At 40.9% G+C, this 25,194-nt stretch overlaps 1 protein-coding gene across 12 annotated transcripts in view; it reads left to right on the forward strand.

The window, feature by feature from the left end:
• Nucleotides 1-566: 566 nt before the first annotated feature.
• Nucleotides 567-25,194, forward strand: part of mef2cb (myocyte enhancer factor 2cb) — a 75,988-nt gene continuing 51,360 nt past the window's right edge. For 8 of the 12 annotated variants that reach the window (XM_044369550.1, XM_044369574.1, XM_044369568.1 and 5 more), the window contains exons 1-2: nucleotides 567-826; nucleotides 8,251-8,361. The gene's annotated coding sequence lies outside the window, so the exon portion shown is untranslated. Of the gene's footprint in view, nucleotides 827-8,250; nucleotides 8,362-10,229; nucleotides 10,817-25,194 lie in introns of those variants that run through there. The other 4 variants (XM_044369602.1, XM_044369611.1, XM_044369634.1 and 1 more) reach the window with 3 other exon arrangements.

Below are 25,194 nucleotides of genomic sequence, written 5' to 3' on the forward strand. Positions count from 1 at the left end.
GCTGGTTATGAAAGGGGTAATAGTATTTTGTTACAGCAAAGTTTATTTAATGTGTTTTGCAGCTGTGATATCCTAGGTCATCAAAATAGAAAAATAATAATGCTTAAATGAGCTTTCAAACCATAAGAGTTCTGCCTCATTTAATATAGTATGGTATCTCTTCTGTCACATGTTTACAACGAGGTTAAGGAAACACGTTTTTGCAAAGTATGGATATTCAGCCCCACAGTTCTGTTTCTAGAGAACACATGACTAAATGAGAAGAATGTCATCCATAAGTTGGGGATGTGTGAAGGGGGAAAAGGGGAGGGGTGTCTTTTTTTGCCACTCTGAAGATGGCAGCATTCTTGGGGTGGCAATCATCCAGGGCATATATGCCAGTGCTGACAAAGGTCTGGGGTGTGTGTGATAATGTATGTGTGTGTGTGTGTGTTGGGTTGTCACTGATCCCTCAGAAGGCTAAATTTACCCAGGAGTGATGGGGACAGGTGGATTCAGCTGGGACAGAGGGGTAGGGGTTTGGGGGGGTGGGGGGGGGGTTTCGTTGGAAAGTACTAGACCTGGTTTCAGTTCAGATGCAGATAGAGATTGGGGGCAAACACACAACCCAAATCGGGGGTTTTCTATTCAAAGCCAGCTGGTCTGGCTTTATCACATGCAGGACATTTATTTTAGGCAGTTTGTGGGTATTTTTTTGTTTTCTGTTTGCCAACTATCTCTTTTGTTTTACTTTCTTTTTTTAAATTTTTGAACTATTTGATTGAGCCGGGCCTCAGCTGGTGCTGCAGGGTGTAACTTCCTGGGGAAGCAGAGAAAAACGGCACGGGTGAGTTTTCACAGTACACCTATTCCCTTCCTTTTTCCCCCTCTCTTCTCTCTCTCTCCGTCAGGATTTCAAACCAGACTCCGTGGGTCATGACATGTTTAACAGATTAAGCCTTAATGTTGATATTTGACCCTCTTATTCTGAAATGTTCTGAGATTTATTTTGAAGTGTTGTTGCCTAATTGTTTCATTATAGCCTTCCTGGATTTAGTGAATGATGTCTTTGTCATGTAGCCTAATACAGGAATGGCTATACCAGTGTGAACAAGGCCAAAAGATACATTTAATTGGTGTTTACTTTGAGTTTTCCTTGCACCTGACAAAGTAGAAAGACACCAGGGACGCTCTACCGCTGAAGGAGGAGTCATGTCCCAGCTGTTGCCAATCATCTCTGTTGAGCACTTGGGGAAAAGCTGATTGAGGCACCTGGAACTGTGTGTGTGTTTAAGTTTTAAAAGTCTACATTTTTATTTCTCCAAGGCAAGACAAATGGTTTGAGTCGCTAAAGTGGAACTTTATATCGTGTTGTTTCTCTGTTTCTAATTCTTCACAGTCAGTTTAGGTTACTGGTACTTTCAAGGGTAATTGCTTAGAACATCTGATTGCACAGACTGGAATTATCAGTGAGAGAAAAGAGCATGGCCATAACGTGCTGTTTGCTTTAAAAATGACTCACTCCCTCAAGATAGCTACCTAAGTGGCAAATACACATTTCAGTAGCAATATGTGTCACAGAGTTTGATGTTTAAGTAAGACATACTGGGCAAACTTTTGAGACGAAGGAGAAATCTTTGACATATAAAAGGAACTGAAAGTGTTTTGTTCTCAACCAAATGGTTTAGCAGGACACATAAGAGAGGGTCTCTCGTGCAGGGCACTTGTCCCAAAACAACCTAATGGAATTTCATTCTAAGGCAAAGGCTTTGTTTGATTTAAATGAGCGGTGAATGACTTTATCTGATATTTTCCTTCAACTTTTGATCTGACTGTAGCTTTTGGATGAAATAAGAGAAGCAGTAATATTATTCCTGAATTTGATATCCTCGTTTAAAATATGTGTCATACTTAATTTTCCATCCAATATGTTTATTGTAATATCTGCACCCACAATGGCAGTTAACACTAATAATGCAAACTAAAATATTTTGACACTTTAATCAGATAAAAGCAAAATGAAATGAGGAAATTGCCAATTAAAAAATATACAATTAGATGTAATTAGTCACTACAGTACAAGGCTTTTTGTTGTGCACTTATGTCCCTTATTTCATACCTGGGGGAGTTATTGTCCTCTTGCTATTAACCCAAAGAGGCAGGACCTGAGAAACTTTGACCCAGTTTACAGGAACTGCTCAGTCCACACTTATTAGCTTTTCTGCCCCTGAATTCCACTGCTTTGATGGTCAGCGGAGTTGAGGAAACACGTTGTTTTCTTTCTCTGTAGGGTGGCGAGCGCTCTTACGCAGTTGCCTCTCTGCCTTTGAAACTCACCTCATCCTGTCATTTTACCTTCACACTCTGCTATTAGTTGCATTGTCGCTCTTCTTTACGTAGTATGAATAGTAGGGAGGTGTTTGTTTATCCTCACTGGTGATGTCTGAAATGTAAATACAGGTGACATTTAATTTTATTAAAAGTTATATTGATGACAAAAACTGAAACTTGCTGATGTGTCATAAAAGACAAAAAGACTTGTGGTTCCTGCTTGTTCCAGCTTGTTTAGTTCAAGTGGAATGTTATTTAATGCAGATATGCTTTTTGAGATTTTGACTGGTGTTCTTGTGTAAATAAACAGGAAGGTTGAGATACAGTGTAGAAGTAATTAGTTGTTTGTTTATTCTGTAAGGGCCGCTGACAGAAAGCAGGGTAGTAGTTAGTTTCCATGGTTATTTGGTAGGTACCACTGATCCAGATGTTCTTGAGGTACTGAAGTTATGTTACTGTAGAAAGGGCATTTCATTTTTAAACAAATTATCACTGAACCAAGAACTATTACACATATGGAAGCAGTTTGATTTGCAACGGCATGGAAAGTACAAGTATCTTTGTTTCACTGTAATGGCTTACAGTAACTGCATAGTAATTTTGCTCCTGTTTTTCCTTTCATTCTCTTCTATCTTTTTTATTATTTAATTTTGGAAGATTTCCAACAGCGGTCCGACCTCCTGTATGAAAACTCTCTTTCCATCTACCCCCCTGAGCACTGTCAAGGCCAGAAAACAGTATGATGCTCCGCTGCCACTACACAACGCCTGTGTGCCGGGGCCGCCTAAATCTACAAAACACGAGAGCTGGCGCGAGGCAGCTCTTTTGATCTGCAGCTAATCTCAGTTGCCTGGCTCCCCTCTGATCATGTCTGAATAAGAATGAGTCGGGGGTGATCCTGGAGGCACAAAGAGCTTTAGACGCTGCTGCTCGTCTGTCGAGATCCACTGTGTAACATGGGCCTGTGCCGATGGTCGCTAGGCTTCGCTATCACACATCAGAGCTGGGGAAGCCTCATTTAGACACACATTATATTCCGCTCCACTTGCTTTTCTTCACAGTGAGATGCTATTAGCTGCTTGTTGAGAGTGTGGGAGAAGTTGCATAGCCATGCTGAGTGATCTTTAATTGTCAAAGGAATTGGCTAAGGTCAACAGCTACAGGAGGGACTTCTGCTGTGTAATGGTTACTATGGGAATTGTAAACAGCGATGTAGGCTTTGGCGCTATAGCTGACCGTATTACAACATACAGGTTAGGCCTTTATCACTCAAACACATCATCTGTAAAGTAGTGATCAAAAAAGTAAATTAATAAACTTTGTGACCTACACAGATTGTTATGTTATCTAAATGTCTAATAAAGAGATGTAATTATAAAATGTGCAGTCTTGTCACATTAATATAAACACAGGTTGTTTGATGACTTTCAACAATATGTAACTGCAAACCAAAATTTTTGCCAAATTCAAGTTTGTAACATTTCTTAATTCATGTCATCTATACTTTCACATGTTGATCATGGAACTTCAGATATGAGATCTTTTTCCACTGCTGCATATTTAACACTAATAATGTTTCACACACAGCTTTTACACCACTTCAGGAAACACCGGTGTGCACCCTTTGAACAGAGACAAAAAAAAATGTAACATTGGCATCTCGCCTTTATGGGCACAATTAGAGAAAGGGCAGCGAGAACAATGAATTACTGTGCCTGTGTTGGAGCAGTTCAGGGAATTACTTTCCACCCATTCAAAAGGAGGAAAAATCATTAGCAGAAAGTGAGTTTCTTTTTTTCCCTCTCACATGAAGTAATCTAGTACAGACAAAAAGAACTTTTGAGCCCCTGATATACAAACAGAATTTATGGCAATTACACTTACTACAGCATGGAGTAGAGACAAGAAGAGGAAGAGAGAAGTGTCAGGGATTAGAATTAAAACTAATTTAAATGTTTGTATGTGTGATAATGGAGACTAATATTTAATTCTGTTAAAATAAAATTATTTTCCTTGAATGTTTAGATGAGTCCTCTAAATTAAAATAATATTATGTCAACCAGAAAATTGGAATAATGTTGGGTTAAAAATTATTGGTTGAACTTTGTATGGGGATACCTCCAGTTAACCCATGCGATAAACCAGTTTATTCTGTCCTGAGAAGGGTGCAGAGCTCCCCTGCAGACAGCACATTTAATTACACAGCAGTGTCCAAACGCACCTCTATAGGCACAATGTGCTTTTCATTCTGTACATGGCAGACAGGGTTTTGCATTCATGACATACATAACATGAAAGTATTTTGACTGTAAGATCAGTACACAGTCTTGACAGTTTCATCAAGTTAATTGTGCAGAGTGCAGAAAATCAATATATATCAAGCCTGAATAATCAAATAATATATTAATCAACAATTTCTCTTTCCTCTAAACATCCAAATGTTTTTGGACGTTTTTCTACAGAAATGATTTATTATCATTTATAAAATTAAACCAAGGGGTGCTATTGTCTTGTCTTTGAAAAATATTTTGATAAGGGCCACAGTTTCATATAGATTACAAATTAACAAATCAATCATCATTTGAATACTTGAGGTCAGTGCATCTCATGTGTCTTGACCGTCAAAAGTTTCATATATCCAGCACAAACATTGGTGTAAATCTCAAGGCAGGCAGCATTATAAATGTGCGTGTGTTTGCGTGTGTGTCCATATCTATATATACACACACTGTATACATGTTAGGATCATAAAGTGAAGAAGCAACAGGTCTGATCAACAGCTCGCCCAGCGGCACTGTGTCTCAGCCAGTCAGCGCAGTCACAGGACCATGGGGCTTTTCCTATGATGTAACTGGAGCATCAGGCAGAACAAAGGGAGAGCTTGTTGTTCAGCTTGTGCCTCATCCATAATGCATAAAAGGTGTACAGACAGAATCCTGTTGGTTAAACACGACACATGCAAATCACCAGTGCTGTCTCATGTTTGACACTGCTCGGTAAGGGGTCGTTATGTGGCCATTACAGTTTCAGAGGCCGTCTGACTTTGTTATTATTGCGTTGAAGTCTGTTTTGTGTGGTGCGATCCATCAGGGTACTGTTCTGAAACTGGACTGTAAGGACAAGGAAGTGTATGAAATGGTACAGTGAATTTCATGCTGGCCAGACAGAGTTAATGGCCAAACCACACAGAAATACTGTGTTATTGAAATTAACGCTCTGTGTGGTTTCATTGAAAAATGAGTCATACCATTATGGAACACAGCATCTAATGATAAATAGACAGAACATTTTTTCATTTTCTTACAGAAAAAAAATTGCAGCTGACCAAAGCTGTAAAACATTAGTTAGTTAGTTAGTTTTATATTGTTTTATATGTATTTATTACATTATAAGATTATAAGCGTGTATACACGACATATTATAGTAAAGGTAATTACAACTACAGTTTGAACATACTACTTTCTTTCAGTGGTAAAATTATCAAGGTAATATTGCCTGCAAGCTAATTTTAGGAAAGGGAATGACATCTTTATATTACAAAAGCTCATTTGAGTGTACAAATAAACACTCTCCCAGAATCATGAATTTCTTAGTTTTATATATTTTGTAATAAGAGGACATATGATTTCAGTTAATTAAAAGTGATTCTCTCACCTTTGCTCCCCTAATTATACCATACAGTGGTACAATTCCCGTGACTGTAATTACTGATGATATTGCCCTCTGAGTTTCATTATAAACCTTATTAATAAGGAGCTCCAAATCATGTGTAATATAATGCTTTGGATGACTTACACAGACCAAACGCAGATCGGTGGGGAAATGTTTCAAAGTGCGAGATGGCTTCTAATACAGGTAGATGTTCAGATCTTCAGGCTGATGAAGTCCTTTAAAATGTGGACATAATCTGTTAACATGTACAAAGAATGGATGTAAAAAGACGAGGTTTAAAATTGTGCTCATTTTTTGTAAATATTAGTGAAATGACAGTCACACATCTGCAATATTACACACATGCATGCTACTTACATCTATATCACTCTAACATAATTTATCAGACTGACACTAGCCTTTAAAAATATTAAACAGACCAGTTATCTAGCACTATTGTAATATTATATTTATGAATCAAAGACTATTAAAACTATTCATTCCTTTTTGCTACATATTTCTTCAGTAAAGGCAAAAATGAGGCCTTAACTAATTAAATATGTGCCACACAATCTAATGATGAATCTCAATTAAATATCAGCATGATTTAGCGAGACTTCAGTCTCAAATTATTGACGTTGAAACTGCCCTTCAAACACCCATATCCGTCTAACTGTAAGACATATAGGTAAAGAGAAAGACAGACACAAACACCTACATGCGCATACAGTACACTTGTGCAGAAGTAAGATCTATAGATCTCCAGCTGAGCCTATGAGTTAAATTGGCCTGCAGGTCTTGCTGTGCTGCCTGTGAAGAGTTTGGTCGTCACATCATGTAGCATCAACCTAGTGTCAAAACACCAAATGTCTCTCAAATTCATTAGGGAATGAACACAGAAAGAATGACGGAAAGCAGTAAATACCACATAAGGCTGGAAGCATCTTCAGACATATCTGACATACAACGGATACTTCATGTGTTTTGCTTCTGTAATAGCTGGCTAATTCTCAGGAGCAGTGAGGCAGAGTGCTTGACAACATCATCTAGTGTGACAGGCAGATTGTGTTTTCACGTGAGCATGATCGACAACAGATTGCACTGAGCCCGGGCTGTTCCTGTTTGCCCTGGAAATGTGTTTGTGTTTATCTTCTGCTTGAGAGAGGCATTCCTTTCTTTCTGCCTCCGTTACAAAAAAAAAAAAACACACATTTTCAGGCGAGCTGTTCTGCATGTGTGTGTGTGTGTGTGACACATGCTGTGAAGTGACTGCCAGAAAGAGGCTTAAGAAACAGTCCAAGCAAGATCAATATCAGCAAACCGCACTTATGTGTTTGACTTAACATCCAGTCGCAGTTTCCCCGTTCTCTTTTTATGCACGGCTGATGCCAAACCTCACAAAAATTGCATTTGCCCAAAAGCCTAAAGTGTGTGTATACACACTGTGACATATTTGAAATTACATAATTGTTTTGGCAAACTGTTGATTTTTCTTCACCAGGTTTCGATGAGACTGTCAACCTACTCTTGAACACACACACACACACACACACACACACACACACCTAAATACACAAGTTCAGGATTGCATGTTTTAAGAGTAGGAGGGAGGGACAATGGTTAATGAGTTAGGCAGGAAAAGTTTCAGATGGCAAGAAACTAATAATGCAGTTAGTTTTAATTAAGGAGAAAATACTTTGGCTCAAGATAACACAAATGCCACAACCTACAGTATTCAACCTACAACACACCTGTCTTGTTTGCACACTCCTGTGTGTTATGTATCTAACTCTAAATTTATCAGCTGTAAAAAGCATAATGTGAAACACTCTGAACGACACAATACAGTGTAATAATAATCTGGCTATAATGTTCTGAGCTGTTTCTACCATTTAGATTTAGCCAAGGCCCCCACTCGGCACTCTCAAGAGCAAAATATACAGTAGGTCTTCCCTACTTTGCATTATTAGCATAGAATGAGGCTGTTAGTATGCCTTCACTATAAGTTTATCCCTGTAGACGAGTCAGACAGTCATTTATGAATATTCATGAGTCAGTGTTTGCCTCGTTTAATGATTTTTCACCATTCAAATATATTCAATCCACCTCCCCCCATTTATTTCTCCCTATTTTATATGGCTATTACACACACACAAACATAGATGTTAACATGGATCCTGCACACTGTGTGCAAGGTGAATGCACATAAATGCAAACAATTAGCATTTCACTTGCGGGTTCACCTTCCCCTCTCCTCCTTACGTTTCCCTATGTTATTTCTCTTTCCAGGTGCCAACCAAAGACAACCTCAAGCCTTGTGAGCACTGAAAGGACCGAATCACTGACAGACAGCATAGAAAGCTACAAGACTGCAATACGGCAGACGAAGGAACATTGAATGTATGTACAATCGCGCAGGCACCAATAGTTGTCCATATGTCATTGACAGATTTAAGGCAGATGCCAGTAGCACAAACTAAATGGTCTGAACGGAGGAAATTATGTCTGTTGAGGGTGTCATGTCTGCACACTCAATGTTTCATACACTCTGATATCTGATGCCATTGATATCTGCCATGTTGCATTTATGAACCCTATGTCTAACAGACTGCACCTTATTGATTATTATGGAGGTCTGGGGGCCAGAGGAAATGCTATTAAAGATTAAAGGGTCAGGTGATGTGAAGGTGGTATCCCGAGTCATCAGACACCAGCAGCTTCAGTTACAAACTGTAATGTCCACCCGTCAGGCAGATTAGCCAGCTTGATTTATTTATTAACTGATTTCATGTCCCACCATTTACTCCTCTGACTGACTGGCTGCATACAGAACATAGTTTATGCTTCACAGGTGAACTTCAAAGGGAGGAAAGATTAGGGCGCTGCTTGGTGTCCACTTACACTTTATACAGTCTATAGTAACAAGCGTGCACAGCAAAGCTATGAGCTAATAAGGAAAATACTTATTTGACTGCATTAAGACAAAAAAGGCTATTCGGTTTATTGGAATATCAGGCTGAAGTGGATATTTCAACACAACAAATACAATGAGGTGAGGATATGATTGACAGCTCAACAGAAGTGAAACACTGTTTTCATCCAGACAAGGAAATTGCTAAGTGTAAAACTGTGCGTTTAGCTGTTTGGAATGGAAATGGTAAGGATTATTTGTATAAAACTTTGACCTTCTAAAATGACACTAATCAAACCCTGTAATTAGTATATCTTCTTTTTATGAGAATGGAGTGATGAGAACTCAAGTGTGAGGCCTGATGGTGTATTAGAACAGGCTTCATTCAAGACAACCAAATCTCTAAACTGACACAGCACCCGTATAATGTTAGTATAATAGAGCTGCAGTATTACAAGGCCTATCTGGGATACATCTCTGTACATAAAGCCATTGCACTGCCTGTCTGACTCTTATCTGAAGTGGCAAACTTGCTGTTCTAATTGTTATCTTCACACTAATAGAGAGGATGTTTTGAAATCATTTGGTTGGATGGATAAAGGCTTGGTAATTCCCCATGCTTACTGTCTGTGTCAGGGCTTATCTGTTGGAGATAGCTGGGTCCTGGAGAATGATTGGTGGCATGCAGGAGGTGGAAAGTTTGCAATGACTGAAAGAGGAGGCAGCGTTCATGCTGAGAGAAATGTACTGAGAACTGAATGACAATATTATTTAAAGGTTACTGAGCCAGATTTATGAGTCAATCTTACATTTTATTGTCATCACATTGCAATAAGTGTATTATGACATCCAATCTAGTAATGAGTCTAAAATTCCCTTAGACAATGGTGGGGTGAGATAATCTAATTTAGTCCTCACTGGAGTAAATTTAGTAACTTGCCTTTTTCTGTCTTTTCCAAGATATTCAGTGTCTATAAAAATTCCCTGTAACAAGTAAAGCTGTGGATTTTTCGAAATGTCCTGTCAGTTAAGTTTTAGCATGATGTGACATGCATGAAACAACAAACTGAATCTGCCACAACAACAAAAAACATCAACTTTGGCAGCTCGGATTTAGCTTTCTAAACTCAGCTGCCGATGCTTAACGCGCTCTCCGTTGGTTCATTAGTTAAAGCACACATTCCCCATCATCTTCCTCTAGTAGTCCTCTCTGAGCAGTTAATTGTGCGTCCACTCTATCGGGGCTGGCGCGATAATAAAGCATTAGGAGCCGTGCCTCTTTCATTAGGAGTTAGGAAATGTGAGCCCGCCCCTTTTCAGGAGTCAAAAAAAAAAGAAAAGAAAAAAAAATCGATTATTTCTCCTTGTACTGAGAGAGGAGAGGGTTTAGGGAAAGACTCGGTCAGGATTGTGGGAAGGAACAGAAACAGCCTCTCAACATCACCATCAAGCTCCAGACGTCCAGCAGTATACCAGCACCACCTCCACCTCCACCACCACCACCGCCGCCACACAGCTCCACCGGGTCTCTCTCTCCGCTCACACCGGCACCACGCTGAGAGACCAGGCGAAGCGTCCTCACCGCCTCCTGAGCAGACACTGTCCGATCAGACAGGGAGAGAGAAAGAGAGAGAAGGAGAGAGAGAGACAGAGAGAGAGAGAGAGAGCGAGAGAGAGAGAGAGAGAGAGGAGAGAGAGAGAGAGAGAGAGATTGTAGTTCTCGATGACATTATAGAGACTCCTACCGCGCACTGTAGGTTACTTTTTTCCCTCCCGGCGACGTCCTCTGCTAAATTGCGCTCCTGGATTTTAAGTGCGTCTTGGCGAAGTCCGTCTTCATCAGGCAGCGGCTTCAACATCCCATCAGTCGGCCGGACCAAACAACCGGCGGACCGCTTGCTCCTATCTCACACTTCAGCCGGACAAGATTTCATGCGAAATAAAGTAAGTACGGCGCTCACACTATTCGCCACTCACTCGCAAACATCCGCACGACAAGTTGCATCATTTGATCTTTATATTTAATCTTCCGGAGGGAAACTTGAGGGTCTATTTTGATGCGCGCTGCCTCCTCAACAAAGTACAGTAACTACGTCTATTGATTTGTTGTGACCCTGATCGACTTATGCCGGTGACAACTTTGTCATATAATTACAAGCTGACATCAAATAGCTGTTTATGGTCTATTAGGAGAGTCAAGGTCTGTCTCGTGTTTTAGTGTTACTGCTGTGTCGACCTTGTGTAGCTTTATCATGTCCACATGCAGGCGCACAGTCCCAAAGCCACAGCTACTGAATAGACTGCCCTCCTTAATATAACATAATACGGAATGTTAGACTTTTCTGCGCTATGGGATGGCGTTTGAAAAGTTAGACATGGAGTTTAACACGCAGTGTTCAACTTGTCCAATATACTAGTTAGTCAAATAATCGGATTAGAAATTTAGGAACTCAGTTAAGAAAATAGAAAATCATAAAAATACATCCAGCTGAGAAGTTTTTAAATATCACAGAATTTGTTAGATTAAAACAGCAAAATGTAGGAAGACCCACTACACTTCAGACAGTCTTTCTTTGGATGTGTGCTACTTTAAAACCATTAGTTAAACATACTGAACTAAGGTGCACTGATGAACCATAACTCTTTGTCACTTTAGATTAAAGCAGAATAACCTGGCTGCGTTCATAAATATATTGGGAAAGATGTGTAAAATTAAATATTTTTAAACAGCAATACAGATGGGACACAGTTTATCGCACCTATTTGAATGTTAATTCATGCAGACCAGAGTCACAGTGATAACTGTTCTGTAAATCAGTGTTTCAGAGATGATTTGTCAAGTTCAGGCTGAATTATAATTTCTTCTCTGAGAATTGTTTAAACTTATTTCACTACAGCGAGCATGATTTATTTATATGGTGAGTTTAGTTTAGTCTCCTGTGGCAGTTGAACCTGTTGCAGTGAGAGGATTAATAATGACACCGTAATTAACCTGTGGCAACTTTCACAGGCTGCAGATTTAGAAATAAAATTGTATTTATTTGTTTTAAACTAGAAATCTGGATATCAGGCCTACTGATGAAATGTGAATATGAACTACGAAGCCTTGTAGCCTACGTTTTAAAATTGCCACAGCACTCTTCGTTTAATTTAGACCAGTGGTACAACTGACTAGACTGTTTGCATTTAATTCATGCTCATTGATATGAGCATAAAAATGTAGCTTTATACCCATATTTATGTGAATTAGTTTTTGTTAAACAGAAATTTTACCACTTAGATAAATAAAAAGGTGAAATGACCATGTCCATTTTAAACCTAAAAAATGCTGTTAAATTAGAGATAGTTGAAGTTTCTCAAAATTGACAATACTGATAATATAGTCACAGCACAATTTGAGATCTACAAGCACTATTAAATTTGAAATACAGTATATTTGTGAGAAATTTTGAAGGCACTCAGCAAACGTAGATTTTTTTTAAGTGATAAAGTGTTGCTGTCTGCTACAGCATATTAACCTAATTTGTGACTCTGTGAAAAGTGTACTGAACACACTCAGTAATTTAGCTTGATTACATTTCACAGTTAGTTCCATTTGAAAAAAAATAAGATACCGTCTCCATAACATACGTATATACAACAATTGAGATACATTTAAAAATTTCAGATGATGTAGTGTGCGGTGCATTGTCACACTACTTTTCTAATCCTTTATGCTGTTTTGTATGAGTTGTTTACTCATGAAAAAAACATTTAAAAATGTTTTAGTCTATAAAAAGATTTTACACATCCCTTCTCTCTTTTGCCCATCGTCAATGAAGTTGTTCTGTGTGGCCTGTCTGGCCTATTGCTCTCTTGGGATTTAGCGTTAGGTTAATCCGCTCAGAGGAAGGTGAGCGCTCGCATGTGGACCCACGATTACACACAGAGGACTCTGTCAGCCAAGCTCTGTAATCTCAGAGACCCTGTACAAACACACACACAAACATGCACGCACGCACGTATGCAGTCGCAGACAAACACACACACACATGCATAGACAAAAGCATGGTCTGTATCCTTTTTCTCTATGTCTTTCTGTTATGCACACACACACACACACACACACATGCACACACCGACACCCACACTATCTGGCCAGTGCTACTTTTGTTTCTCTTATTCTCTTAAGCCCTCTCCCTCTTGACAAATCATTTGGGATTTTGGGCGCTGATTCACAAAACCAACAGTGACAACACACTCTTACCCTTCTCACAGAGAGGGATTAGAAGGTCACGTGTCCCTGTGATTGGCCAGGGCATTGAGCCGATTGTCAGGGCACTTTACTGTACACCAGGGGCTCAGTAAAGCTTTAGTTAAGTTAAGGGAAGGGACACTTTGTGTGCCATGGTCAGGGTTTTGCCATGTGTTTTATAAAAGCGGTCAGACAAAATCAGCATAGGAGGGACTGTTGCTAATATCTTTAATAATAAATGTCTAATATAATGTCTATAAATGTGTGAATACTTGGTTTTACTGGCAGGCTGTGACAAGGCATGACCAGAAAGAGAGAATTAGCCTCAGAGTGCTGTAAAATGTAAGCTATCTAGCTTGTATCTTAAAAAAAGAAGGGGTAAAGTATACCACAGTGCTGCCTCAGAGCATAGATATTTAATACTGTACAAAAGGCACATTTCAAGATTCCCTCCTTATGGAAAACCAGATCTATGAAAACATTATTCTTAATGGAAACATCAGAAGCATTTATGTTTAAGCAAATAATTTAATAGCCCCTTTTGCTATGCTTTAAAGTTTTTTTTCACTAATGGTTTCAAATATTTTGGAAGGGGTTTGCAGAGTTTGCTCAGTTAAACATCAGTAAAACACTCATTTGCAGATTGCAGGTTGGCAAGATCTGGAGGTAGATATTGAAGGACTGTAATTGGACTTCTTGCCCTTTGGCTCAAACGAGAAGGTAATATAAGAGTCAATTGTAGGGAGTCATATTTACCTCATATATAGAGAGAATATAATATCTTAAACCGTCAAGAGACATCCTTGTATATCCTTTAAAAAATGCAATATATTTTGGTTTAGTGCTCTCAAATAAATGTTACACAGGGCACCTAAAATCCAAATGTGATACAATAAAGATCTCTTTTAAGCAAATTTATCTGACTCAAATAGTGTGAACATGTTACGCCACTTGAACTTTTTTTTCTTGCCTGTTTATAAGCAGATGAAAATACTTACGTTTTATAATAACTCAAGGGCTTGTTGTATTCTTGTTTGTTGCACAAGGCAGGTGCTCCCTCTTTCGCTACATGAGAGGAAATGTCCTCTTTTTTTGCTTTTTACACATTTTTATAGTACTAATGAAAAGCTTCAGCCTCGACCTCACCGTGTATTTATTTACTCATTTTAAACAGATCTCACTTTCATTCTCCTATTCTGCAAGTTAGAAATATTTATCCAAATGTTTCTTTGCCTTAGGAGCACTGTCTGTATATCTTCATAAGAGCTGCAATTACTTGCAAAACTAAATAATAATCTAAAGTAAATAACACAGTCCTTGAATGGTTTATAGTGGATTTAATGCATATATTTGAATATGTCCTGGTTTTTGCATAATGATGCAAAGTCTTCTACTGTCTCTATCTAGTAATTAGCAGTGACGTTCAGCAACTTTCTCTGTACGCTGTAAGTGGATAGGGGGGTATGGGGTTTGTTCACTGGGGTGTTAAAGATCACAGAGGAATATATCAGCCGGAATATATCAGCCTTTGATGTTTAATTGTATTGTAAAACACACTTTAGAATATTTCTGCATAAAGTAGACTTCTGGCTGTGCTGTGATTTGTGTTTTCTGTTTCTTTGTGTGTTTGTCAGTATGTGCTGTGTGTCTGGGAGGTGTGTGTGTGTTTGTGTTTGTGTGTCTGTTTGCGCATCGGAATGTTTGTGCTTTTGTGGGGGTTTTTTTTTTGTCTCGAGTTTTGTGAGGTTGTTGCTGGTGTATATTCAAATGAAAATGCGTGTATTTCTTTTTCTCCTTTATTCTCACACTGAAGAGGGGAAGGATTTGATGTCTGGGATGATGGAGCAGTCTGGAAAACAGTGTCAGTGTGAGGGCTGAAAAGGCAAACTGAGAAGACAGATGCACAGAAAAAACAGGGAGACACACACACTCACTCTCACACACACACACACAGAAACTGTAGATAGAAATTTATTTGAGCTGAGATGAGTTAAGAGCAGAAAGACAAAATATTTAGCCTCCGATCAGGTATCCTTTATCATAGGGTGATGCTGTCGTGATGTCATGCTTAACACACTGATCTAGATGAACAGGATATCCTGCCTTCTTCTTCCTGTTTCCTGCTCGGCCTGTTGGTCATTATGGCAGCAGCTGCCTGCTGGGTGGTCTGTGCTCAGCAGTTCTGACCACACAATCATATCGTCAGCTGCAGCCCACCTAAAGAGACACCCAAAACACCTCGCCATACTTGAGGCCTGCTCCCTGAAATATTTGGACAGGGAGAGAGTCCTGGGAGGCAAGAAGGCTGGAGGAGTGCAGGGAGCAGAGGACTTTGAATGATAAGACAAAGAAAAACATTTAAAGTAGAACAAGGGTTGTATTTCTTTGTCTAAACATTGAATAGTTCAGTTCAGGCTGAATGTTTCAGCATCAAGACTTAAATGTTGAAATGAGAGTTAAATGGTAGTTAACATGTTCATAAATTAGTTAATTAACTTCCCCAACAGTCACTCAGACACTTACTTTAGCTGCCTTCCTGTGAGATTTTTCATTTTTATTCAGTAACTGTGTAACAGACAGAATCCAGGCAACATAGTCTATAATACCAGATACAGTGTAAATCTGTAATACCTGCTCAGCATCCAGGATTAACTGGGAATCCTTTTTAAGTGAGTTTTAGGAGTTAGTTTGAGGGAGAAATGTTTGCTGTCCATGTGCATAAACCTGGCGACGGAAAGCATGTTTCATGATAAAACACAGTAACTGACCTGTGAATGGTGAGGGGCAACTTTTTAACCCTCTAATATATTTTCAGAGAGAACCCCCCCTCTCTTCACCATCTCCCTTTGGTGTGGCACACATTTGGACTACACCCAATGGCAAAAAAAAAAGAAAAGAGGTGTAGAGAAGGAGAGAGAGTGAGAAAAAAAAGTAGAAATATTTTCCAGTGGCTGTAATTTATCTTTGTCACGACGGCAACATAGCCGAGTCATTCTGCAACATAGTCCGGTGAGACGCACAGAGGTAGCTCTGTGCCTTGGCCTCACACAAGCTCACATCCATCTGAAACCCCTGCTCACTCGGCTGCCACAATCTGCGCCGCTGCCGCCACTGCTCCCCATCCACGCTGCTGGTGAGCGTCACACTGCTATCGGGTATTTTTAGCAGATCTTGTGTTCACACATGCATTCAGAGGAATGAGGACTAAAATTTTACCCAGTCAGGCTTTTGTGTGATGTTGCTCTTATACAGTGAAACAGTGTCAAACTAAATTTTCAATACTAGACAGCATGATTGCTACATCTATCTCTTTTACTGCTTTAAGGAAGGATATTACCGTCTTAAATGTGATACTTATTTTTCACCATAGAGTCAGAGATACAGTATCTTGGCGAAGTCTGTAACGTCGGTTCGCTGTTCAACTCCGAGGGGACGGCGCTGTTGAAAATGCTGTTAACACCGTCTAAGTCGAGAAAAAGCTATATAAGAATCCACGCTCAGTGCTCTCCCTCTTCCGTAGAGCACACAGCTTAACCAGCCAGTGTCCTGCCAAAGTCCACACCAGTGTTCCTTTCCACTGTCATCTGTGCCATTCCCACACCAAAGGCCAGCCTGTAAAAGAATGCGCAGCACAGGACTGTCTCAAACGCTTACATTACTCAGCTGACCAAAAAGAGTCAGGAGACAGCCGGACAAAGAAAGACATGTAGAAAAAGAAAAAGGGAGCTGCTAGAAGAAATTCAAAAAAGAATTTGATCAACATGCTTTATTTCTTCGAGCATGTTCAAACTTTTCAGCTAAAGTGAATTTGAAATAAAACTTAATAACACACAATAACATACAGTAATATGAAGTGCCCTGAGGGCGTAGATGGGTGAAGCAACACTCCCCCCCTTCTCCACCCCCACACACACCCCTTTTCTCTCTCTCTGTCAATTTTTCTTTTTTTTTTTTTTCGGCCCGACTCCTTCTGCCCCGTGATGTATGGCTTTTTCCTACAGTGGCTCTTCCAAAGTGCAGCTCGTGATGTCATTAATTTTATTCATACTTTATGGATGCTCTGTCTGGAAAAAAACGAGAGAAAAGGGAGAGGAACGATGTGAGGAGAGAGGGAGGAAGATAGAGAGAAAGAGAGAGGTCTAGAGAGGCAGAGTGAGGGAGAAAGAGAGAGAGAGAGAGAGAGAGAGAGGAGAAGAGATGGTGTTGCGGAAGGAGATTTTCAGTGCAGTTGCATGTATAATGAATGAGGGGGCACTTTGTTTGAAACTCCAGCCCGGCGCTTCACTTCAAGGTTTGCTGGGCAGAGTGGGGCCTTGTGATCTCAAACCAGCCACTCTCTTTATCCTGCCAATAGATGCTTTCACCTGGCACTGTGGTTCGACCCAGTGGAAAAACAAATAACCTTGTGTGTGTGTGTGTGTGTGTGTATAGGAGAAACACAGAGAGAGGGAGAGAGAGAGAGAGTGTACTGACAATGGAACAAGGGTTGGGTGGAAAGGGTGAGGAGCGGGTGAGAGAGGAAAGAGGTGAGTTTGTATAACAGCAGCAGCGCAATGACGCCCAGACGATACTGAGGAGAATACTGGCACCCAGCCCACACTTCCTAAATAGTGCTCTCTACAGAAATAGCTCAGCCTTGATATTGACTTTTGTCTGCTGGATGTATGTGTGTGTGTGTGTGTGTGTGTGTGTGTGTGTGTGTGTGTGTGTGTGTGTGTGTATACATCTGAGCATGCTCAATAGAAAGACAGAGATGGTTTCATGGTATTTTTTTAGTAGTTGTTAATTTTTTGTATGCAGGACATTGTGCGGTATGGATGGATATTTTTCTGCTCCTGGTATGTGTTTGTGTGTGAGCATTAATGTGTGTGAGCAAGGGAGTGAGCCGCCTTTATTATTTGGGATAAAAATGGCCTCCGTCTTATTTTTGGCCCTGTGCTGGACTCATGATTTTATAAATAGCCAAGGAAGTGCGGGGGATACCTGTCGTGGCTCCAGCCTCCCTACAGCAGAGTCCCAGTGCCTCCACGTCACATCCATCCACTGCCGGCCCACTCCGAGCAGCCCCCTCAGGGGCCAAGCAAACAGGATGGGACTCAAATTAAGGGTGTGAGAAAATCAGTCTCTGTAGTAAAATACAAAAGGGCTCGCAGTTCAGTAAGAGAAGCCTTTGCTGACACTGTCAGATTTCGTAAAACATTGAAGAAAACCACAAGTTAATTTCTTTTCACAAACACAGAGCACAGTATGAGGCTTTCAGAGGAGTGTCAAGATGGCAACACAATAGAACGTCCTCAAAATGAGAACTGTGTTTTTGCGACGATCTATTAGTGTAAGGTCATAGGGTAGTTTTCTCTCCTGTCTGCCATCTGTATGCCGAAGTGTCTTGTTAATTTAATTTCTACATCTCAGGCATATGCCATGCGAACAGCACTGAGAGTGTTAACTTTCTCTCTTTGCCTCGGTGGTGTACACTGTTTCCCTCACATTCTGCTCTCACTTTCTTACAGGATGATCTGGCTCCACATTTTTGAGAGTAATGAGAATTTTGGAATGACTCTCACACTCAATAAAAGAAAGAATGTGTGAACAAACTATTGGTTTACTGATAATGATGTTGTTAGACTTGGGTGTGGAATGGATTTATTTTGTTGTTTACACTTTACAATATAACAGTTATCTATTCATGAAAAGATCCAGATTGTCCAGGGTCAAACTAATTTTTAATAGTTAGATGGTTATTTGGCTTCATTTTCCTCCATCGAACCATCTTCTTATTTGGTCTTGAATCCGCATTATCACCCTCAGATGCTCTTTTATCTGTTTAACTGTCATCCAGCACAAATGTTTGAATCTGTCTTGTAGAAAGTGAAAAGTCAGCACGCGTAAAAAGCCTGTAATTCTATTAAACATGAGCATCATCCCTGCTGCATCTGAGCCAGAGATATTGTCCACCATTTAAATGAGTGGCACTCTGCATCTTGGCCCCTCATAATAGGGGCCCCATAATCATATTAAGAGTGGGACAGAGAAAGAGAAATGTAGAGAGAGAGATAGAGAGGGAGAAATCTTTGAAAATCATTAATGCCCTTGGTATCTCTACACAGTGAAAGAGAAATCATTCCTTTTTTTCGAATGTGCTCCCCCCCCCCCCCCCCCCCCCCCTTCTCTGTGAAGGGAATTGTGCTGCCTGTTATTAATGTGCTTTTGACAGCTTAATTTGATAAGCGGGCTACTTGTTAAAGAAGCCTTGAATTGTTCTCATAGAAAGAACACGCTTTTTTTTCCCCTCCCATGTTCTTCAAAATGCTGCCGCACAGTCTGTCGATGACCCAGTTCTGAGAGATGGTCGAAAACAAGGAAGAGCAGTGCAAAATCCACAGGGAGAAGGAAGGAGAGAAGGCAAGAGAGTAGTGGGAGAGGGAGAGAAAGATAGAGTGAGAAAGGATACTATAAGTAAGAAGGGCACTTGTGGGAAGTTAACTCAAATACTTTTCTTTTTTTTCTCTCTCTCTCACTCCCTCTCGCCTCCTCCTCACTCTTCCTCCTCCTGCACTGAGCAGCCTACCTTCTTGGGCTCCTCTTCCCTGTAGCCTAATCGGAAGAGAAACGCTGGGAACGATAACAGGGATTAGCTTCCAATGCTCGCCAGCTCCCCTTGGTTAAGTACACGTGTAATGAGTTGTTTATTTGGGATAATGCACAGTAGGCGCAGCAGAAGCCCAGAGCTGCCCTCACCCCCCCCCCTTCACATAGATACACACAATAGAAATATGAACATAACACTTACAGTTATGCAGCAATGTACAGACGGCATATGCAGTGTGAACACTGACGTACGCAGGTATGTGCAAGTACATACATTCACACACTCAACCCTCCTACAAACACACCCACCCATACAAATTCCCACACACAGCTGTGATGCAGGTCACTTGCTGTGCAGGGTTGTACAGAGGAAGAAAAACGGGGAGTTTGGATTTGGAGGGGAGGGTTAAGAGTGTGTGTGTGTGTGTGTGTGTGTGTGTGTGTGTGTGGGTAGGGGGGGCTAACGTTCTCAGGCCTTCCCTGGGTCATAAGGCCGGGGAATTTTTCTCAGGGTGAAGAGAAGGGGAAGAAATTGAGTGATATGAGAAAAAATGAAGTGAAGGAACCAAGACAAGGAAAAGGGATATGTTGTGCCCACTAGTCTGTGTGTGTGTCCAATAGTCTTGTGTGCGTGCGCACCAAGTTTGTGTGTGTGTGTGTGTGTGTGTGTGTGTGTGTGTGTGTGTGTGTGTGTGTGTATGTACATGAAGTGGAAAAAGCTGTTGCCTTGTGGAGGGGACGTGCTCTGCTATCATTAGCTGGGGGGGGAGTAGGAGGGGGCAGGCGAGGTTATGTGAACGGTGCAGCTGTGCTCGCAGCAGAGGGATTTGAGTGGAGGGGGGGAACTCCAGGCAGCCAGGTCCTTCACTGAACCACCAGCTCGCAATGCAGAGGAGAAAAGAAGAGAAAAATTCAACCAAGCAGCAGGGCTTGTGAACCAAGCACAACTCGCCGCCACCCCCTCTGTCCGCCGTCCCTCCATCCCCCACTCCTTCACTCCTCCGCTCCTCCACTCCGGCCCTTTACTTCCCAAATAGGAAAAATAAATAAATAACGATTGATGCTTGATGGCAAAGATAAGAGTGCGAGAGAAAGGAAGAGGAAGAAAAAAGAATGTCATGATTTATATATACAGTGTAGGCTACGCTTCTCTGTCGACCATTTGTGGTTTTACTTTCCATTTTCGGCTCTGATTTCGGTCAAAACAGTTCTCACTTTCTAATAATAATGATAATAATAATAACAATTTTTATATTCAAACAACTGAATTAGAAATAGGGAACCATTGTTCAATTTTTCTTTCAGACTTTTTGTTCGGGGGGATTTCCCCATGACTTGACATACAATTCCAAAATCACTCAAATTTGTTTAAAGCTTCCTCCCCGCGCCTCTCTTATTTTGCTTGCTGAAAGAGTCGGAGCCCACGTAGCGAAGGATGGCACGGCAGACGAAGACCCAAACCTGCTTGTCAGCCCGTGTGATCAGTCGCAGTAGAGAAACAAGGCAGAGGTGGCTGAGAGACGACAGTACACAGAATGGCAACGGCGTACACTGCTAATGCATTCAACCTGCCACCATATCCAACAACAAGGCAAAATATCACACAACTCACTTCACAAGACGTTCCTACAACAACAACATCAACAATAACAGGCATACAAACGCATACACACACACGTAGACACATAGTCACACACAGGCGTGCACACATGCATAAATAACCACACACAGCATGTTAAAAATCAACCATGAGGAACACGAATTTGAAAGCAAACAAACAAGTCAGAATGTAAGCAACTTGTCTGAGACTTTGTAACATAGAAATAAATGAAAAACACCTTTAGTTTCATGAGAAAGGGAGCTAAATTGTTGTGGTGCACCAGACATTCGAATTTTGGTATGAAAAAGTAGTAAAAGTGACAAAAAAAAAAGAAGTTCCTGGCAGTTTTAGCTTAACTGTGAACTACGTCAAACACAATGGTGAGCGCTGAGCTAAAAATAGAGTGTGGTCAAACAGCAGTAGTGCTTTGGCGAGAGGGGTCATCTCCGTGTGATACAGTGGCCTTCACTGTAGCCACATATTGAGAGCAGAGGCACTCTGCCAAAGCTTGTAGCTTCACAGCAGTAATTTAATATTTGTTTGTCTCTATTATTTCATTCTCCACCTCTCTCTTTCTCCCTCTCTCTCTTGCTTATGGGGGTTAAGTAACAGTAAGCTTTATCAGATTACTGGGTCTGAGGTCTCTTTCAAACCTCTCTTTGCCATCTTGATTTTGTGCAGCTGTGCAGACTCTTTAATCATACGCTATCTTTTTTCTCTCGCCCTCCCCTCCTCTCCTCCCTTCTTCTCGTCCTCCCTCCTCCCTTAACATATGTTAATTGGCTGCTTTCTGTGACAAATTACGAGCGCTCGCTTTGATGAGGTCGGGTTGTGATGGTGCTGGGAGTGGAGTACAGTGGAACTGCCAGACCCTAACCAGTTCCCCCTTAACCACTCCAAAAAGGAGCGCGGCACCCAGCCGATGACTAATGAGAGGCTTGGACTGGGTCTGGCCCGGCTCTGGCCTTGGTGGGGCCACTCCCCTAAACAGAGGCTGATCTGTAGGTACCGTATGCTGCCACACGCCCTCCACACTCCATACAACCTTTCGCCTCACACACCCCACCACCAATGCTCCCCTGGGAACTGTAAAGCACTTCAACAGTAGAAGAGTATAAGCTATGTGCTGAAAAAGATTTATAATTTTCCCAACTTTGTACTCCCTATGTCTATTTTTCACTATAGAGATTGGAAATGTTTTCAAAAGATATTGCTTTTTGATTTTTTTTTTCTCAAAAGTACCCAAATTTGATTTGAAACAAAGCACATGAGTAACATAAATTATAGATGCAGTGCATACAACTTCTGTCTCAAGTTTACATTGTGTGTGGGGGGCTGTGCATGTGTGTGTGTGTCTGTGGTGAGGAGACAGTGCCTGGAAACATTATACCAGCCTTGCTTAAACAAACACCAACAGTGGAACAATCTCTGTTTAATGATGCACAGCGTCAACAGGGAAACAATGCTCACCAATAATCAGCACAATCAGCTTGTGGTAAGCAGAAAAAAGAGGAGTGAACCTGACATCATCTCAGTGGAGTTTTTTTTTTGTTGTTGTTTCCTTTTTAAATGTTTGGTGGGGTGGTGGAGAGTCTAAGTCTGACTCTTTCTCCCCTCAATCATGCTTCTTTTTGCTCAGTTTCTCTCTGTCTCTGTCTCTCTCTGTCTCTCTCTCTTTCTCTCTGTCACAATCCCCCTCTCTCCATACTCTACGATCTAGGTTACTCGGTTTCCTAGCAGAGCACAGGGACTGGAGAAAGAAAAAAAAAAAAAACAGAAGGTCGAATCTATGAAGGACATCCTTGTTGAAGTGTGCAACCTTCTACTTCTCTGCAAATTACCCACACGCTGTGCATAGACTCAAAGCAGAGCTGTGGCTCTCACTTCAGCTCAGCAAGGCTGCGACCATGACATGTAATTCTGTTGGACTGTCACAACCACAGGGAGAGGCAGTTTCGTTTAGAGTGTCATCTATTTAGAATTGAATAGTTTTTTTTTTATTTTTAAGTGTTAAATTTGTTACATCAACTCACACACACACACACACACACACACACACACACACACACCGCTGAAACTGAACACAAAGTTAAATACAGAATGATGTAAATTATGACAAGTGTCTGGTTTATTGATTTTTATCTACTTGAGACCCTCAACAAGATTATCTTTAATGTATCAACACTTTCGATGTTTGCTTGTTGTGGTTATGCCCTTAAAAATCATCACTTCACGTAATTGTATTATTGTGGAATCCAAACTTGCTGATTAAGCGAGAAAAGGACAAATAGTGAATTCCACAACTTCCTCATAGATGTGCCAGTCCCAACATGCTGACTTAGTTACAACAAACACCCGAAAAAGGAAATCATTTTATTTACCTCTTCCCATCAGCAAGTATGCAAAGTAGATAACGACACATAAGCAAGCACACATTTCCATAAACCCACCGAGTTGACAGACACGCACAGATACACACCGGCTGAAATGGATGACAAAATGAAGCTTGTGAAGAAAAAGGAAGTGCGCCGGCACCTCGTGGTTGCATGAGGGTTAGCCATGTTAGCATTAGCCTGCGGGCCTTAATTGAGGCCAGGAGGGAGCATTTAATAATTGCTGTCAGAAGATCAAATTTAATTCTCCTCTCTTCACAGCCACCACTGCTGTAGGGTAGAGTGAAACAAATTGTCATCAGAGATTTCTAAATGAACAAAGCTTTTAATTAGGGTGATTAGAATGCTGTGGCAAAGAAAAAGAGTAAAGGCTGGGGGTGTGATGAAATCATCAGCGGATCGTCTTAACCGTGATGTCTGGTGTTGATACAGTGCAGGGTGGGGTGGGGTGAGAGGGTCGGGGCACGCGACTACTGGGAAGTTAGCTGTGTTTGAACATAAGTAAGTGTGTGGCCCATGCAGCACTGAACCCTTAGCCTCAGTTTCCAGCCTCTGACACACACATACGCACATGTACACACACTCTCTGCCCTTCTTCCCCCACTGGAGAACATTGCTAACATCCTGAGACATTGTCATACACGGCAGGGAACATAATTGGGTGAAAACCGTATGTCAGTGCTTTGTGTTCTTAGTGACATGACTCCCGGCTGTTCCTGTGGGGGCTGGCTACACTCATTGAAGGGTTTATACTGTAATTCCACTGCAATGGTAATTTTTCATTATATAGTTTTTTTTTTTGTTTGTTTTTTCTTTTTGCAGAATAGATAAGCAGGGGATGCCTATCTGTGCACATAGAGGTGTACTTGTGAGTTGTGAGTGTGTGATCATTCATGTACCAGTGTGCGTTCATTTTCGGTTCCCATCCCACCTGGGTCCTGTGGTGCATCGGGCAACATGTGAAATGAGACAGTGGTTTACAGTCTCTGGAAAACATGACCTGCGGCAGAGCTTTGTAACTGACTTCACAATGACTGGAAAGCAAGAGAGAGACAGAGAGTGAGGGAGAGGGAAAGAGAGGAAGAAGTGAAAGAAATTGTGATAAAGCGAAACTTAAGCACAGTTATTTGTGTTTAAACATTTGTGTGTATCACCACAATCTGCACCACTTCCATATTCAAAACCATTTTAAAACCTCTCGTTTTTTTTCTCTTCTACTTAACTCCTCTCTCTATGTTTGCATCTTGTACTTCTATTAAGTTGATTTTTTTTTCTCTCTATCGTCTTCTTTATCTCCGCTTTATACTTGAGTGCGTCTATTGCCCCTCCTTATGCTCATGCCATGGAAAGACTGAATGCACTAAATGGTGATTCATTCCAGCCTTTCCGGGGCCTCTCCAAATTGTGGCTTGCCTTTGCTTCTGCTTTTTTCTTTTCTTCTCCTTTTTTCTGATACCATTTTTTCCACCTTGGCACAAGGGTATGTGTGTGGCGAATTTGTCATTGT

This window comes from Thunnus albacares, chromosome 2 (assembly GCF_914725855.1).
Source record: "Thunnus albacares chromosome 2, fThuAlb1.1, whole genome shotgun sequence".
Classification (NCBI taxonomy): Eukaryota; Metazoa; Chordata; class Actinopteri; order Scombriformes; family Scombridae; genus Thunnus; species Thunnus albacares.